At 41.9% G+C, this 13296-nt stretch overlaps 1 protein-coding gene across 4 annotated transcripts in view; it reads left to right on the forward strand.

The window, feature by feature from the left end:
• The window catches only part of KATNBL1 (katanin regulatory subunit B1 like 1), a 62969-nt gene that overhangs the window by 8024 nt on the left and 41649 nt on the right, over positions 1-13296 (forward strand). For 2 of the 4 annotated variants that reach the window (XM_082647189.1, XM_082647191.1), the window contains one exon: positions 2023-2147. The exons of 1 other annotated variant lie outside the window; for it this stretch is intronic. The gene's annotated coding sequence lies outside the window, so the exon portion shown is untranslated. Of the gene's footprint in view, positions 1-2022; positions 2148-4315; positions 4435-13296 lie in introns of those variants that run through there. One more of the 4 variants, XM_082647190.1, reaches the window with a different exon arrangement.

The raw sequence follows: 13296 nt of genomic DNA on the forward strand, positions 1-13296 counted from the left end.
TTTTAACAGGAGGATCCCCTACCATTCAACAGTCCCCCCCCAGCCCCCCACCCTCCACCTGCCAAACGAAATCTAGGAAGCTGCTGCTGCTTCCGCCACCAAGGCATCTGTACCGTGGTGGTATTTGAAACGACCATGAATCTTGCAAACGGGGAGTGAGCTTTGCTCCTTTCCACTGCTACCGCCTTATCTGAAACTTTCCCTACTGCCATCCTTTCCTTCCACAGTCTGCACAGGAAGGTGGGGAAGGGAGGAGCAGAATAAAAGCGATTGACTTCTCACTTTGACTGCCAAAGTCAGCTGGAATTTTCCAAAGGCTCTGAGGCTGAGCAGTAGATGTAGTTAGCTATGGAATGGATGAGCTATTGTGTTTTACGTCTCTTCATGCTCGGTCCTCTACCAGGCCTGGCATCAGTCTGAGGGGATGAGAATGGCATCACCACAGTAAATGCTCTGGCTTCCTGAACCTCCGGCCCAAAGGACAACATTTTCATGCCTAAGGCTCATGGGCTCCCTCCCTCCCACTAGTCATCTTGCATCCTGATGATAGATTAATCCTCCTAAAGTACTGATTTAATTCTCATTTCCCCGCTCAATGCCTATACCTTGTTGTTTTGTGTCTTAAAGTTTCAACTGCCATTTATATTATTATATGCATTTATAGTGATTGGCATTTCAATTAATATTATATGGATTGATCTATGTAATATGATATTTATCATAAAAATGCAGTTTACAAAGTTGTAAGGATATGATCTCATTTCTTAAATGTAGGTACATTTGCATAGTAAAATGTCTGAAAAAACATATGTTCAAATGGAGACAGTGCTTGTCTGTGAGTAATAGACTTTTAATGGTTTCTAGTAGTTTTTTTCCTTCCCAAACACCTTTGCTTGATTATTCCAGATCTTCACAACCTGTCAGGTGACAGTCTTTCCTCCTGCTACTCCCCAGAGCTCTCCCCACCCCACTCAAACCGCATAGACGGCGGTCCTGGAATTTATTTTGTACTTCCCCTGTCTGTCTGGAACACCCTGCCTGTCAAAATCCTGTCCAGCTTGTCAGGCCCGACTGCAGCCTTCCTGCATGATCCCTTCCCTGACTCTCCACTCAGAAGCATACATACAACTTTGCGTGAGAGTTCTTTTCTCACATGGGTGTTTATAGTCAGGGTTATTCTACACACCATCTCTGATGTCCATACCCCTGTGAGAGGGGGAATGTAGGGCAGAAAGGCTAATTCAGCTGCCTGTTCACTCAGATGGAAGGAATATCTAAGGCAGTCAGAGGAAGCAATGAGGGAATGGCTAGAGGGGTGCACTCCCTTGGAGACTGTCCACTGTGAGGGCTGGCAGGGAACCACCTTTCTGTGAAGGGCTGGTGGTGCAGGGACAATAAAAATATGTATGGAATGCACTCTTTTTTAATCCCTTAACAACAACAAAAAAATTTTGATTGCGCTCCAAGGGGAAAAAAAATTCAACTTTATTGACTGAAAAATATCAATGAAGACAACTGACCTGCATTTCATCACTAAAATGGTATATATTTCAAAAATAGCAATATGAAGGCAAATTTCTTTATTTTCACCTTAAGTTATGTTGACATTTGGCAGTCTTATGAGAACGATGGGCCAGAGATCTGTAAACCCCAGAACTAGAGTCTGAAGATGAACCTGCCTGAGACTCTTGCCCTAAGAAGCTCTAGAAATGAGAACATCAAGGTTCTCCTCTGGCCTTCAGACAACCTGGGACCTTGTTTGAGCTGAGATCCTTCTGTGTTAACACAGCAGATGCCCTGAGTCCTAGGACTCTGTTACTTGTCTTACCTCATCACCCAGCCTTCCTTGAGGGTAAGAACTGTTCCTTACACTCTTCACCCTCTTCTGGTGAGGGCCCAGCACAGTGCCTTTTGTATAGTGGGTCATCGAGAAATTCCTGTTTGTGACAATGGTGATGAAGAAATAGTTGGAGAGAAAGTGACTTCACCCATGTATGTTGAATTTTATTTTCTTTAAAACAGCACACCCACTTAGTGGAAGTTATACTCCGGGAGTGTCTACGCTGCACACCACTGGAACCCAGGGCTTCTGCTCCCTTCACTCACTCACCCTGCTGGAGTCTCTCAACAGTCCCCTCTGTTGACAGGTATGGCCCCGCACAGCGGCATGTGCCTGCTTGTGCTTGGTACAATCTGAGAAGCTCGCAAAGGCATTGCTCATGCAAAACATATCCTAAAAATATTTCTCCCGGGCTTCCCTGGTGGCACGGTGGTTGAGAGTCCGCCTGCCGATGCAGGGGACACGGGTTCATGCCCCGGTCCGGGAAGATCCCACATGCCGCGGAGCGGCTAGGCCCGTGAGCCATGGCCGCTGAGCCTGCGCGTCCGGAGCCTGTGCTCCGCAACGGGAGAGGCCACAACAGTGAGAAGCCCGCGTACCGCAAAAAAAAAAAAATTTCTCCCATCAATCTAAAGTAGTGCCTGAAATTTTCACCATTACTTAATTTTTTTGTATTAAGTAAGGACCTTGTTACTAGAGGGGAAAAATACATTGTTATTACTACCTAATGATATTTTAGCTCTGATTAGTTTATCTGCCAGGCCTCCCATTGCTCTGAACTCCCACAGCCTCTAGGATATACCTTTTATCATTGCATTCACCACAATGTATCGGAATGATCTCTTTCCCTGTTTGTCCAAGCCACTGTGAGCTTCCGCAGGCTATCTCCTGGTACAATGTCAGCCTGGCACATGATGGGCCCGCAAAAATATCGTTAAACCCAACTTAGGTAGCCCTGGGGAGTTCTGAACAGAGTGCCTAAAGCAGTGAGTCCAGGGATGTGGAGTCTTGCAGTGAGCAACAGTTACACCAAATGCACTACTTGATAGGCTTCTGCAAGGGATGAGAGGCCCACCAGAGACAAACTTGCCCCTGTCACAATTTGGTTAATGTTGACCAGTAGCTTACCTGTGAAGATGGGTAGACTCTGTCTCCACTAAGATGAAGAGAATTATCCTCAGTAATTAAAAGCATGTCAGGGACAGATCCAACCCTAACCTCATCCTCTAGTGTTCACCATCCCAAAGAAACTGAGCCTGCTTCCTGGGGACAGGGTCCACATCATGCATATTTCTTGTGGTTTTTTTGGTTTTTTTTTGCAGTATGCGGGCCTCTCACTGTTGTGGCCTCTCCTGTTGCGGAGCACAGGCTCCGGACGCCCAGGCTCAGTGGCCATGGCTCACGTGCCCAGCCGCTCCGCGGCATGTGGGATCTTCCCAGACTGGGGCTTGAACCCGTGTCCCCTGCATTGGCAGGCGGACTCCCAACCACTGCGCCACCAGGGAAGCCCTCTTGTGTTCTTAACAGTCCAGAACAGAGTCTGGCAAATATCAGGAACTAACAAATAAGAGCTAACAATTATATAGTGCTTACCATGTGCCAGATACATTCCTCTAAGAATTTTATATGTGTTAACTCATGTAATCCTCATAACGATGAGGCAGATACCATTAACATCCCCATTTTACACGTGGGGAAACCAAAGCTCATGGGAGTTTATATGACTTCCCTGAGGTCGCAGAGCTCCAGTCTACCCTTTTAAATATTTTGCCTTAGTGCTCTTAAATAGGAGTGAATGAATAAGTCTCTCCCTGCACCATATTTTTTAAAAATAAATTTATTTATTTATTTGGCTGTGTTGGGGCTTCGTTGCAGCGCAGGGCTCTTCTCTCTAGTTGCAGTGCCCGGGCTTCTCATTGCGGTGGCTTCTCTTGTTGCGGAGCACGGGCTCTAGGTGAGTGGGCTTCAGTAGTTGTGGCACACAGGCTCAGTAGTTGTGGCTCGTGGGCTCTAGAGCGCAGGCTCAGTAGTTATGGTGCATGGGCTTAGTTGCTCCGCGGCATGTGGGATCTTCCTAGACCAGGGGTCAAACCCGTGTCCCCTGCCTTGGCAGGCAGATTCCTAACCACTGCGCCACCAGGGAAGTCCCATCCCTGCACCATATTTTTATAGCAGATTATAGCAGATATAGCACCTCCTGGTGCAACACTTAAAGCACGGTTTCACCCACTAGACTGTGACTAGCGCAGGGTTATTCTTTGACTCTTATCCACCCTCAGTTCCCCGAGCGGTATTACTTGCCCCATCGTAGCAGGACTTCCATACGTACCTGTGTCCGCCAGGGGGCACTGTGTCCGCACCACCTCCTCCTCCCGCTCCCTGCGCCCCTGCGCAACCTGAGAGGGGCGGAGGCAGCGTTGGGCGGAGCCTCCGAGACGCCCTAGTAGGAGCTATCCCGGCGGGCCGCGCGTGCGGCCGCGTTTGAATGGCTCAGAGTGGGCTCGGCCGGGGACCTGAGGGATAGTCTGGGCTGCCGGGGCGCAGTCGGTCAGCGCCTGGGCTAGGCGGAGGCGCCGCGGTACCATGAGGCGCCGGTAAGTGACAACCGGGCCTGCGCCATCCTCGCGCCGGCGGTTGCCCTGCGGGGGCCAGGCTTCTCCTCGGGCCTGACCGCGCCCTGGGCCCACCTGCAGGCCCCGCGGCGGCCTCTGCTCGGCCCGGCCCGCGCAGGGCTGCAGGGGTCAGGGGTCGGGAGTCGGGGCGGCGGGGCCGCGGTCTCCCGTGGAGCTCCCTACCCGGCCGCGGCGAGGAGGGTCGGGGCGGCGGGCGCAGGAGCCCGCCCGGGTGGGCGCGAGGGGTCCGGGCCGGGAGAGGCGTGGACGGAACCTGCTGTCACTTATTTATTTGCGGATGGAGCCGACTTGTGCATCCCAGTGAGCGGGGAAGGACGCCGGCGTCTGAGGCGCTCTGTTTGAGGACAGGTTTTCCCGAGAGCCGCCTAGGCCCGGCTGTGGTATTTCCTTATTTTCTGTCGGGTCCTTGCTTCCCTGACACATAACCTTTTGTTCAGCAGGACAAAAACTTGACATAACTGCATAAGAATTGCTGATTGCAACTTTAAAAACCTCATTGTATTTTCTGAAAAGTTGTTCTGTAACAGTACCTAGGCTTTTCCCAAGGTCTTAAATGGGCTTAAATATGGAGAAAACAAAGAGTTGATTTGTTTCCTTGTGGCTTGTAAAATTCCTTGAAAACAGAGGTTTCTATGTCAGTTTCTTTGAGATTTAAAAAAAAAAAAGAGAGAGACTAACAGAATTTAGGTCTGTAATAATCACCAGTTAAGCACTGGCAAAGATTATGAGAAACTAGTCCACCTAATCGCTTAAATTTGTGTAGTTTGTCCTGTTGTGTTGTTTTTTAAACCAGCTTCAGACTTGAATCAGAACTTTATACGTTGAGGCTTTTACTTGGCTAATAACTAGCGTTGTAATCATAACATTGGTTAATATTTATTTTGTGCTTTCTATATGCCAAGCACTCTTTTGAGAGCTTTGCTTTGGGACAGATACTATTATTATCCCCATTTTGACAAAGAGGAAACTGAGGCACAGAGACGTTAAGTAACTTGTACACGGTTACACAGCTAGTATAGTTGGGACCCAAGCAGGCTGGCTCCATGCTTTTAGCTATGCTGCTCTACTGCCTCATTTATATGTTGCTCTTTTTAGTTTACAAAGAAGTTTCATTTTATTTACTTCTCTCAACTGGGGAGATAATATACGTGTGAGGTGCGTTTGTGTACATGCACACAGTACTAAATCGAGTTCTCTGCTCTTGTGGACGTAACTTTTGTGCATTGAGCAGCAAAATCCATTGGCTATTTTAAGATAAATAGAATTTATAAAGTTCATGTTTGTATTGTAGGTTATAGTTTTAATCCCTTTGTGTCATTTCCTAAAAGTGTAGAGAACAGTTTGAAACCTATGTAATTCCTTAAAATATACCATTATATATTAATGATTCTTTCTGAAAACTTACTGAGTGGTTACTCTGTACTTGGAATGATTAACTTAACTAATAACTCCATGACAAGAAATAGGATTCAAAAGCAATTAAGAAATCAGTTTACACTTATTTACAGCCGAGCATTTAAATTTTTAATTTCATTCATCAGTTATCAAGCAATGTTAGGCCCAATTGGTTATACAAAAGAAATGTGCTGGGGCAACAAACCTGAGGAAAGTTAGTTTAGTTTGGGATATAAAATTAACAACAATCACCACCGCCACCACCAAAAAAAAAAAAAAGAAAGAAAGATATATGAGATATTCTTTATTAGTGCAGTGGGTGTATGATGAATTGAACTGAATAGATCAGTAATGCTTCTGCAAAGAAGCCAAACTGAAGCATGGATATAGGGCATTGAATAGAAGTGTGAATGGGGAATTTTAGTGAGGAAACAGTGTGTTCAAAGACTTGAAATTGGGAATGAAAATGATTTTTCTAGGGAACAGTAAGTCTGGTCTATTTGGAAAGTTCCTGTTGAGAAAAATAAGATTATGGCAGACTATGAGGAATGTTATATAAGACATATGTCAAAGAAGTTTAGGTTTGACATATATATAAAAAGAGATATGATTTTAGAAGTTTAAAAACTTTTAAATCGGTGATTCTCAGCTGCTGGCAGTTTTGCCCCTCAGGGGACACTTGGCAGTGTCACGCCTTGCGGGGTGGGGTGCTATTGGCATCTAGTGGATAGAGGCCAGGAATGCTGCTAAACATCCTGCAATGGGTCAGCCCCTCCATGAGAAATAATTACCCCAAATGTCAGTGGTGATGAGGTTGAGAAATCCTCTTTTAAGTTGTTTGCTTATATGGCCAGCCTCTGTTTCCATGTGCTGTAGACAAATATGAATGATGAATTTTCAGAGCATGAGTACAAGCAATATTAAAGTTAAGGAGAAGCTGCCTCAGAGACCTCAAGAAGGCAGCTATTGTTGGAGTCCTGAGGGAAAGAAGCTATAAGGAATTAGGATAGGAGCACTGAGAGTGAACAAGTAGTGGTAAAAATGAGACAACTATTTAAATAATATTTTTTCCAAGTTTGAAAATAATGCATGTTCATTGTAGGAAATTTAGGAAATGTAGAGAAAGTGTAAAAAGAGCAAAAGCCGCTTATAAAATCCCCCAAGCAGAAAGAACAACTGTTAACATTTTCATGTGGTGTTTCCTTTCAAATCTTTTTCTATGTTGATACCTATTTTCCTTCATAAGACTAGGATTATACATTTTTCTCCTTGTGGGTTTGGTTTTTTTTGGTTTTTGTTATTTTGACTCAGCATATCATGAGTATTTCCCATTCTTAGAAAAATGTTCTTTTTCATGGTCAGTCTTCTTTGTTTTTTGTGTGTGTTCTTTTCAAGTTGGGGATTTTGCTTTGTATTCAAAAGACACATTTTGGAGAAAGAAATATTAGAACATGATGACTGATTAAATATAGGAAACAATAGGGGTAAAAGTGTATGGTATCTCCAAGGTTTTAAATCTAGGAAGCTAAAATAATGGTGCAGCTATTGAAATAAATTGGGATTCTCATAATACTTTTCACCTTAGGTATGGAAACTGCTGTTTACAGAGATACATAATGAGATTTTAATGAGGATCCTTGATGCCTATCAGCTTACATTTTTCCTAAAACCTCTATAATAATCTTCCTTTTCTTTTCTTTCTTTTTTTTTTTTTTTAACTTTTTGTTTTTTGTACTAAGCTTATTTTTCAGTTCTTTCTTTGCAAGTCTTCCCCTTCTTGGAAAGGTTTTTTGAAATATGTTTTCTATTAGGGTACTAAGTAAGGCTCAAGTTTGTTGGTCATGAATCTTTACTTTGAAAGATTAAATGACTAGTTCGAGTTTTTAAAATGTATAGATTGCTAAAGTTTATAAGCAAGAGGTGAGTATAACTCTTCCAGAGGAGGAGGAATTATCTTTAAAAATGCTTGCCCACTATGGGATGCATCATTACATCACATCAGTCTATATTACATTGCTATTTTATCAATCATTATACTTGTTGATCTCTATCAGTTAATTTGGTGCTTTGTGGAAAATGTATTTAGGAAAGTAAATTTTAAAAAACCTTAAAGCTAATACAAATGGTACTTTTACTGGGACTATACGCTTTTCAAATTGGATAGGATATAATTTGACTTTTTTTTTCTACTGACTGTTTTAATACTTCATGTTCATCCCCCACACCCGGTATCTTCTCACTAATAGCTAATATCCATTAACTTTGGAGAAGTTTTGTAATTTCTTTGTTCTTGGGACATGATGAGGGTAGAGATGGGAGGAAAGGGTCTTCTGAAAGTTCCCCCCAGTTTGCCTCCCCTATAATCACCTGTCTCTCCTTCAGTTTTACACACTGCCTAAAATTCCTGAACAAGTCACTCAGGAACCTACCACCTATGTATGAATCATGAATACCCATTCTGGCATCTCTTCTAACTAGTGTAATCTTAAAACAGGCAGCCTGGTTATATGGGAAAGGCTGTAACACTGGAAGTTACAGTTCTAAGCCTGGTTCTCCTATTAGTGGCTGAGTGTTCTTGGGCAAATGCCTTAATCTTATCTGTAAATTGAAATTATCTCCAAGGTCCTTTCCAAATCTTAAGAGTCTGTGAATCTGTGAAGTATTTGCTTTTGTAATTACCATGGGGAGACTATTAGTCTTTTACATTTCAGCATGAATTAATCATAGATCATAAATGATTTCTTCCAAAGGCATTTGTAAAAGCTACTCCCATATCATAAGACTGGGGGAGGAATTTTAGAATGGAATTTAAATGGCACTAGAATACAAGCTCCAGGAAGGCAGGGAACTTTGTTTTGTTCACTTCTGTTTTCCCAGTGCCTAGAGTGGTAATTAGTATATAACATGTGTTAATATTTGTTGAATTAGTGAAGGAATGGGTTGTTTTTGAGGAAAGACAAGCTTGTTGGAGTACTGTACAGATCCTCTGAGTACCTTGAAAGAACTCAGAATACAAATCAACCAGATTACAACCCAATCATTCCTACAATATAAAAATACCTCCTAGATGTTGTAAAGCATCCATTGTTCACTTGGCTGCTTTCAGAACTATTAAGTAATGACTGCCCTGACTGCCCTTCATGCTCACAGAGTGCAGTTTTGTCCATCACCAGATCTTACTTTAGTGCCAGCCTGATTTTTCAATGTGCCTTTTACTCTTATTTGCAAAAATCTATGCTCTGCCTATTCCCTATACCACTTAATATTATCATTAATAGTATGTTTAGTGTTATTGCAATAATTAATTATATATATCGATTAAAAATTGTCTTTCATCTGTGGAGGATTCATGGCACAGCAGTTAGAAACTAGTACTCTTAGCCTTCCTATTCCAGTCATCCTAATTCTACAACTGCCATATAAAATAATCTTCAGGAATATTTTTAATCATATGATATACAAAGCTTCTAAGTAAGCCTGTTTTGTCTACAAACTAAAGTCCAAGATTCCGGACCTGGCATTCAGTGATTCTGCATTTTAGCCAGTCTGCCTTTTTAGTCTATCCTAGTCTTTCCCCTGCAGTGACCTGGACTGTAACTTTTTTTTTTTTTTTTTTTTGCCGTGCCATGCGGCTTGCAGGATCTTAGTTCCTCAGGGGGGAATCTGGGCCCTTGGCAGTGAAAGCCCAGAGTCATAACCACTGGACCACCAGGGAATTCCCTGGACTCTAACTATTTAATTATTGAATAGTTGTTGTAGATAATAATGAAACAAAAAACACAATTATTCTTACCTAGAAAGTATGTTTTCAGATAAGGAGAGGCTGACAGACTGTTTCTCAAGAAGCCTTGTATTGGCTGGCATTGATTATTTGGCTGAATTATTAATTTACTGAAAAATAACATCAAGGAACAAGAATCCTTAAAACTCTACATAAACAATTTTTTCTCTCCTTGTTGGCAGATGTATCTGGAAATTAAGTATATGTATAGTATATATATTTAGTGGTATTAGTTGACTACTTAGTGAGACTGACTATATAATTCTGTGCCCACAGCATTGTTTGGATGGTTTATCAGTCTGGATGGGCTCGGTTATTTTGCAGTAACAAATAACCACCATATCTTAGTGGCTTAAAATAACAAAGGATTATTTCTTCTCAATTCATATTACATGTGAGTTGTCTGGGGGCTCTACTGTGTGTTGTCCTTGCTCAGGAGTACTGAGCAAGTCATATGACCATGCCTAACTTCAAGATGATGGGCAAGTATAAACCTATCATGTATCTGAAAGGAGAACTGGAATATCATGGCACAGTTTTAATGTTTACCACAGTTGGGGCACCCATTGACTTTTTTTTTTTTTTTTTTTTAAGTTAGAGAGGAAAGGTTGCTTTATTCAGGAGGCCTGCAGCCTGGAGAGAAGGTGGACTCATGTCCAAAAACCAACTCCCCCTTTGACGTTTTTGAATGTATTGTTACTCTTCTCTCCTGTCTGACCGTTATCTTTCATGGTTGACATAATATTTCTTTAGATATGTTCCTTCATTTATCAGCTCTTCATTAAGTATCCCCTATATGTCAGGTACTATCCTAGATACAATGAATGTGGTTCCTGGTCTCATGGAGTTCACAGTCTAGTGGGAGGACATGGAAAATAAGCAAATAAGCAAGTTAATTTCAGACAGTGATAAGTGCTATGGAGGGGAAAAATAAGGTACTGCTATAGAGAATGTTTGGTGGTGAGGGTAGGGTTATCCTTGATCGGGTGGTCAGGGAAATCTGGGGTGGGTGACATTTGAGCTGGGAAGCAGCAGCCCTGAGGGTATATGGGAGAAATATTTTAAGCAGAAGGAATGCCACAAAATGGAAATGAGCTCAACATGTTTAAAGACAGAAGACCAGTATGGCTGGAGCATTTAGGAGAAACTGATACTATAGTCCAAGGGAGAGATGATGGTAGTTTGCTCTAGGATGGTGGTAATATATTCCCAAACTATATTCTAGTTTGGGAATATATTATAAAGGCATAATCAATGTATTGGATATAGGGAGTTTAGGAAAAGAGAAATCGAGGGTGAATCCTCTGTTTTGGACTTGAGCAACTGGGAAGATGATGGTTCCATTTACTGAGTTAGGAACAGTTAGGAGGAGCAGCTTTGAGAGGGTGGATATTAAGGGTTCTATTTAAAGTATATTAAGTTCAAGAATGATGACTCTTCGACACCCGAGTGGAACTGACTTGTAGGAAGTTGGAGATACAACTCCAGAGTTTAGAGGAAACATTGAGACAAATGATTTTTTTTTATTAATGAGGCTAATATGTTAAATTTGGTTACAGTTAAGTCTTAGACCTGGAAGTCATTATATCTCCTTAAAGCAGTATGCAATTCCTCTGGAGAAGGGAGTATTCCCTAAGAGAAGGGGGCGTTTTCAAACTTCAGTATGGTCTGATTTCAGCCCAGGATAATGGTGGTAACAAACCTTGTAACTGATGGGATGTACGATAATCCTCACAAGCATTCTAGTGTAAGAAGCATTAAGAACCATTGCTATAAAAGGATGCTAGCATCATCTTCTGTTGATTTCTTCATTTGATTTTCAAAGGACAATCTACCCTAATATTTAGGGTCTTAGGGTATACTTCACTCTACTGATTTCAAAATTAGGAACATGAGGCTTCCCTGGTGGCGCAGTGGTTGAGAGTCCGCCTGCTGATGCAGGGGACACGGGTTCGTGCCCCAGTCTGGGAGGATCCCACGTGCCGCGGAGCGGCTGGGCCCGTGAGCCATGGCCGCTGAGCCTGCGCATCCGGATCCTGTGCTCCGCAACAGGAGGGGCCACAACAGTGAGAGGCCCGCGTACCGCAAAAAAAAAAAAAAAATGTAAAAATTAGGAACATGTATTACAGCAGACTGGTAATCCTAGTCCAAATCATGAAGATAGGTTGTTAAAATTAGTTTATATCAGCTTGTCTTTTTTGAGTGTTATGTATCTTATTGGCATATCCTTTCACATATATAGAGTCTGTCTATCTTGAAAGCATCAGGAATAACTTTAGTAGCTAAACAAGGGGTCAAAAAGGATCCTTAAGATGATGTTGTTTTATATATATGTATATATATTTACATTTCTGAGTTTAAGAAGACAATTGGAAAGGATTAGAGTGGTTTTTCCTCCCTGTGAATATTTCCAGAAAAATAATGGAATGTTGTAACAGGGAGAGTAAGAGATATTCATCAGAACATGCTAAAATAATTATCTACGTGGCTTAAGAAACCCTAAGTCTTCCCAAAGATTCAGGTGTTTATATAGTCATAAGAAAAGAAATATATAATACATTTTAATTTAGTTAAAACATAATTAGAAGTTTGGGATTAACTCCTAATATATATACACACTACTATGTATAAAATAGATAAACAGCAAGGACCTACTGTATAGCACAGGGAACTATATTCAGTCTCTTATAATGACCTATAATGGAAGAGAATATATATGCGATATAACTGAATCACTTTGCTGTACACCTGAAACTAACACAACATTGTAAAATAACTATACTTCAATTTTTAAAAAATGGTTAAAAATGAAACATAATATTTGCATTTGATACAAAATTCAAAAAGTCCAAAAGGGAAGTCTCCCTTTCACCCCATCCCCCAGCCACACATATCCTCTCTCTAGAAATGACTTTTCTCCCCAGTTTCTTGTGTATCCTTCCAAAGATACTCAGTGAATATATAAGCAATCGCTCACGTACACTTTATTTTTCACTTAAGTAATAGCATACTGTTCTGTACCTTATCTCCCCGCCACCCGCCAACTTTTCAGTAAAAGGCATAAAGTCACTAAAAAAATTAAGTCTGTATGTCCAAAACTATTGATAAAGGTGACGATAAACAAACACCTAGTTATCAGAATTTAGCTAACTTTGTTTTCCCATTATTAATCTCAGTTCCTTAATGTAGAATACTCGGTGGACTTAATTATTACAACTGAGGAGTAGGGACTTGCCTGGTGGTGCCGTGGTTAAGAATCCGCCTGCCAGTGCAGGAGACACAGGTTCAAGCCCTGGTCCAGGAAGATCTCACATGCCGCAGAGCAACTAAGCCCGTGCACCACAACTACTGAGCCTGTGCTGTAGAGCCCACGAGCCACAACTACTGAAGCCTGCGCTCCTAGAGCCCGTGGTCCACAGCAAGAGAAGCCACTGCAATGAGAAGCCCATGCACCACGCCCTCACTCGCCGCAACTAGAGATAGCCTGTGCACAGCAGCAAAGACCCAATGCAGCCAAAACAAAATATAAATAAATAAATAAATTTATTAAAAGAAAACAAACTGAGGAGTAGGTGGTGGGAATGGTAATTCCCACTTAGTATCAATTTTGTAATTTTTATTTCAGGGTGACTTAGTCATAAGAGAGT

The sequence above is a fragment of the Grampus griseus genome (genome assembly GCF_964374135.1).
Source record: "Grampus griseus genome assembly, chromosome: 2".
Classification (NCBI taxonomy): Eukaryota; Metazoa; Chordata; class Mammalia; order Artiodactyla; family Delphinidae; genus Grampus; species Grampus griseus.